This window comes from Geospiza fortis, unplaced genomic scaffold (genome assembly GCF_000277835.1).
Source record: "Geospiza fortis unplaced genomic scaffold, GeoFor_1.0 scaffold252, whole genome shotgun sequence".
Taxonomy (NCBI): Eukaryota; Metazoa; Chordata; class Aves; order Passeriformes; family Thraupidae; genus Geospiza; species Geospiza fortis.
In genome coordinates, this window is record NW_005054616.1 from 377908 (window position 1) to 383873 (window position 5966).

Genomic DNA, 5966 nt, shown 5'->3' on the forward strand with positions numbered 1-5966 from the left:
TTGCCTGCCCCTGCCTCGATGATGGAAAGAGGAGGGCACATCCGAGAGGTTCCTGACGGGGTGTCCCTTCCCGAGCAGGAGCAGAGGACGCAGCTGGAAAAGGAGGTGTCCCGCAGCCGCATCCCCCGCTTGGTCCTTCGGCCGCAGCAGAAGGTATCTCCCGCTTCCGAATCGCCCTTTTCGGAAGAGGAAAGCCGGGAGTTCAACCCGCCCAGTTCCTCCGCGGGCTCCGGCAGGACTATCAGCAGCAACAGCTTCTGCTCAGGTACCGCAGAGAGATCCCCCGCAGCCTCGGGGTCTCTGGGGAACACGGTCTGCCCCACACGGCCACCCCTGAGGCTCCGCTGTCATCCCAGCCGCAGCATCTGTGCGTCGGGCTCCCATCGAGCCCGCATGAGCAACCCGTTTTACCGATGAAAAAGGGCAACCATTGATTTTTCCAGGGAAATCTAGTATCTGTTTTTTTAATATGTGTCTATAAGCAACACCAGATGTTTCCATTCCGAGTTCTGCTATCCACTGCTAAAGAAGTTGGCGGTTTTATTGCGGCAGAAGCGTTGCTTTAAAGAGAAGTATTTGCCTTAACGACTGCAGTGTGGTATTAAGGCATTTTGAAAAGCTCTTAAATCAAAAGTCGGTAAAACAGGGGAGTTGCTATCAGACTGCAATTCCTTTTGGGTTTTTGACAATGATCTCCATGAATTGGAACAGAATATGTAGGTGAAATCTTCACTGTCATATTGAAATAAGTTTTGTTTATTTCAGAATCCAGGCGTCTAGTGATGAGTGTGTCGCCAGACATGAGCTGGGCATGATGGCTTCTCTACAGAGAGGGCAATGGATGCGTGGTTGATCAGAAATTATTACTCTCCAACTGTAGACCAAAAAATGTAATTTGCTCTTCAAAATATCACATGAGGGGCAACTCAAAACCAGATTTTTTTACGTTGAATATTTGCCCTGTGTAGAGTTTAGCACAATTTAAATGCCTCAACTGGCCGTGAAAGACTCAGATGCCTACTAGTGGTAATTTTTTAATTCAGTGAAACTCTTCACTGTAAATGACATTAATGTACACAAATAAAAAAACTGAGGGTCACATCATGAACACCTTGGACTCTATATGCCTGTGGTAATTCAAAAGGTATTTTTGGTGTGGAGAAATTTGTTTTCAATAGTCAGTTTTTTGGAAATTGTAACAATTTCAGCGGTGGAATTGGAAGTGCTAGGTTAGTGGTTGGACTCAATGACTTTAGAGGTCTTTACAACCTAATTGCTTCTATGATTCCGTGATTTTCTATTTAAAAATCTGAATTATAAGAAGTCTTTTTGCAGTAGTTAGTATCAGAGCAACTTCTCAAGCTTCCTTTTTTTTTGGTTCATAAAGTATTTTCAATTACCAGAGGTGTTCCTGGGAATAGACAGGAACGCTCTTATTTATCTTGGTTTTCTCTACAGTGGATTAGATTACTGTTATTACTTTTTTAACTCCTTTCATGAAAAGCAGTGTATTGAACAAAATGTACAAGTTTTCTTAGATGAGAAACACAATATCCATGTTTGAGTCTAGCTCTGCCAGATTTTGCAATTCAGGCTCAGTGGAATGATCTGTTTGGTTATTGTTTAATGAACAATGCAGAGCGTTAAACAAACATCATAGGATTGGAAGAATGCTGGAGTCTTTTTCCCATGCCTTTTTAATCCCTCCACCTTACCTGCTTCAGTTTGCGTGTTCCAATGAAATAAAATCTTTCAAAGCTTTCTAGAAAAACGTTATTTTTATGATCTCTCCCAAATGGCTGCTTTTCATCCTAAATTTTTTCGTTCTGAGTTGACAAGCCTTTCATCTTGATCGCTGACATTTTTTTCATCTTTTGCATTTGTACCCTGCTCTTCAGACTACTCAACATGTAGCTGTCACTGTCATATACCCTTGCTGTCCCACTGCACTCTATAGGCTGTCTTGAGTCCCAGCAGCACATTTTTTTTTTATTCTGGGTGTGTCTGATCTCATGGCTTGACAGTTTTAAGGCACCTTTCACAGAGGTATTGCAGCGTGCAATGCTGGTCTCTTAACCAGCATCTTAAGCACAACCGCCCATCTCTTTTATTTATTTTATTCATATTTTATTATTTCATGCATGCTTCAATGATTTAGTTTGATTTTTTTTCTCCACATAAGCACTTTGTGTTCCTAAATCTGCCTGCAGCACCCATACAGGTACATTCTATGTAGTTTGCTGCTCTGAGTCTTCAGACCTTACACAGCCATGGATCAGCCAAGGCAGTGTCCTCCATCCTAGACCCTGGTTCAGTTGTTGCTAGGTTTGATGGATCTTTCACTGGGATGCAGGTATGGCAACAGTCACTGACTTGATTTCCTCATTCTCTGACATCTCTTTCCTGTCTTCCACTTATAATCCTTCTTTATCAGCATTTGTCTGATTTAGAGTAAAATCCCCCAGGGACAGTAGGTGGCTGGTAATTCCTGTTTCTGGGGAGGGGATGGTGAACAGATGAGTGGAGGGGCCACAGCCCTAACCTGCCCCTCCTGGTGCTTTTTAATTTAGAAGTAGCATGTGCAAAAAAGGTTATTTAAAATTAGCTAGTAGTACATTTGGAAGATGGGAGCATATGGGAACATTAATGTAGCAGTATGAGAAAGTTTGTGAGCATTTGGATACATGTCTCTTTTGTAATTTCTTTTGAGCATTAAGCCCCAAAATGTTTTTGATAAGCAGAAGCTAGTATGAATTGATCCCTGGAATGATTAATTTCCTCTTTACCCTTCTCTTGTCAGATTGTTCTCTACCTTTCCTCCATTATTATTGACACCAAGTAATGATCCGTAGATTTCTTTTTAGCCCAATAGAAATTACTCTTTTCCCCTCATCCATTATATATGTATATTTTTTCCTTCATTCCCTAGAGCTTCTGATCTTGTCCATTTTCCTTGTGTGCTTACACTGGTCTCAGTGCCTAAGTGAAGGCTTGGAGTTCCTTCATTTTAAGTGAGGGCAAATCTTGTAGGTATTAATAATGTTGGTTTTGGGAATCATGGCAGTGCGGCCGGCATGATGGTAACAGCAAAAAATATCTCTTGGCAACAGAAAAGAGACAGCTTTTGTAATGCTTAGTTTCTTTTGAAGAAGTTGTTAGTTCTGGCTGTGATTGGTTTAAATTTGCATGATCAGCTCCCTCTTTGTCTTGAGTGAATCAGAGCTTCACTTGATCATGTTGGTCAATTATTTGCAGTTGACTTTATGTCAGTTTTGCTTTGTAAGTCCATATGAAACACAGTGAGAGTGTTAGTCATATCTGGAATATTCCTGACAAAATTTTAATATGCTTTTATATGTGTTTTTAATATTCTTTGTTTCTGCCAAGTGAATGTGGATGCTGTCTGGATGTTGTGTAGGCAAGCTGAGCTTTTGTGTCTGAGTTCACCATGCACAACCCTTTCTTAAAACCTTAGAGCATCTGGGGTTCTGGCTGTCATTTGATATGGGAGCACTTCTCTTCTTTGGCTCAGATGTTAGCCACAGAACTCATACAGTGTCAAAGGATGGAAGAACACTTTCCCAGCAGCTTCGTGTGGCTCACCTGCTACGGAGCATTTGCCTGTGTCAAGCATGTTCCTCTCCTGGGTTGCACTAGGCTTTCAGGTTGCTGCGTGCACTTACCTTATCAGTTGCTTTGTAAGAAATATGAGACTTTGGTTGGAGCACTGCCCTTGGTTTTGGAGTCCTTGATTTGAAGTCAGCCTGTGCTAAGCTCAGTAAATGTATTCAGCTTTTCTTTTAAAAAGGAATTTAGTCTGGGATATACTTCCTTTTCTACTTTTGGTTTTTGAATAACTCAGCTTTTAAATTTCTCTGTATAAAGATGACTTGTTACATGGTACCTTTACAGCACTGCCCAAATCCTTTTTCAGCCTTTTCTAGGATGCCAACTGCCAGAATTTCATCAGGAAATGCAGTGAAGCTTTGGTAACCAAGATGTAGCTTTGCAGGAAGCTCTTGTATATTTAATAATTAGTTCAGTAAAAGAATTTTCGAGCCAGAGGACTTGGTTTATAGCTGTAGCAAACAGTTCCTCTTTTCTTGGGCTTACCTGTAAATCACCTTTTTAATTAGACTGAATAGTGCTATGAGCTATTGAAAACCAGCATCTCTGTGCATCAGTGACTGTGACTCACTCCAACGCAGTCTTCAAAAATAGGAGTTGAAGCTTTGTTCTTGCTTTTTCTTTAAAATTTCAAGATCTGGTTCAACACTTATTCAAATTCAATCCCTGTTTCATAACATGCTCTTTTCTGGGGTAGAGATTTTATTTAACTCTTGTCCTTTGCATGTGGCACAATAAAAGTACACATGTACCATGGCTGCACTGTAAGCCTGGGGTGTGGGTGCTGCAGTAGGAGTCTCAATGTTGCCATTCCTTGCTCACCTGCTCCTGTGCCCTTGATCTCAGAGATTATTTGCCAGTTGGCCCAGCTATTGGTGGATGCTGGGGCTGAGTTCACAGTGTGTGTCCAAAAAAGCATGTAGGCTTTTGGCACGCTTATTAAGTCCATGTGAATGCACAACCCATTTTGCTTGCCACAGACAAGAAGAAAAGGTTGTACAACCCTTACTGAAGAAAAAAGCTGTACCTTCTTGCACTCCAGTAAATTATTTCTCTGTTAAGAGCATTGAAGCACATTGCATTATAAAGCAGCTAGCCTTGGAGACTACACAAAATAAGTATGTGTACTGCAATATATATTCCTGAATAGAAATAGATACAGAAAATAAATTTTTTAGTATTTTAACAAGTCAACAGGTTGAGGCCAGACAGTTGGTTTAAATTACTGAAAGTAATTGCTCCTATTATTTGTTTTCATATATATATATACAAACAAATACATATATGTATATATGTATTTGTTTGTATATATGTTGTATATATGTATTACTATGGAAACAGTGAGCTCTCTCATTCTTCTTGTTTCTTTTTATAAGAAATTTTTTTAAATAGTTCCTTATTGGTTTATGTGTTTGATTTTTTTCTCTAAGCTACTGATTCAAAGAAACATGCTTAAAAGTTCTCAAGTATGTGATACTGAAAGTTAGATTCTCTTTCCTGCAGTCCTTTATGCTATGCTTTCCCACAGTCATTTTGCCTTTGTTTCAGACTTCCTGGAGGACTTTTCTAGCACTTTCATTTGCAGCACTTTGTAAGGCAGTTCAGTGATGACTGTGATATTAATTTACAAAAACATTGAAACAAAATCTGTTTTCAAAAATACACATGTGGCCTTTTTTCATGAGAGTGGCACTGGTGACATGCTTCCTTTTCTCACTGCTGCTTCCCTAGAGAATTTCCTGCTGGACTGGCTTACATGCAATAATTTATTATTGGTTCATATTATGAGCCACTAGTTCTGTCTCTGTGGCACAGATCTGTTCCAAACCTGGAAATAAGAACAGTGCCTAGGTATTAAAGAGCAAGTCTGCTTGTTCCCCAGTTTTTGGCCTTTCCCTGCTTCCCTTTCAACTTCAGTATTTATTCCCCCTGACTAAGTAACAATCCTTTTGTTCTTTTTTGCCACACAACAACATCTGGAAGCCAAAATATTTGACCTTTTGGATGTTTTTTATCACCTTTTTATGTGTCTGTCAGTACTGTGAACCTTTAAAACCCAACCCAGAGCCTCCTGGGGTCAGTAGGACAGTTCCCGTTCTCCCTGGAACATTTTGCATGGTGTCCTGAGAGCAGTCACCCTTTCTACTACACCTAAGCCTTTCTACTGCCCTTTTAGTTGTAGCTCGTTGTGTACTGTGGGCTGAATTCTAAACACTGTCTGGTATTTTCTTCACACAAATGCATAATCCAATACTTTTTTTTCACGGTGTTTTTCATGCAACTTTCTGTTAAGTTGAATATTGTCATGCACTCTGGAGAAAATCAGAACTTGTAGCAGG

The 5966-nt window shown here is 40.2% G+C and overlaps 1 protein-coding gene across 1 annotated transcript in view; it reads left to right on the plus strand.

The window, feature by feature from the left end:
• The first annotated feature begins 129 nt into the window (after window positions 1-129).
• Window positions 130-5966, plus strand: part of SYBU (syntabulin) — a 41665-nt gene continuing 35828 nt past the window's right edge. Inside the window, exon 1 of the mRNA XM_031064687.1 lies at window positions 130-153. The gene's annotated coding sequence lies outside the window, so the exon portion shown is untranslated. The remainder of the gene's footprint in view (window positions 154-5966) is intronic.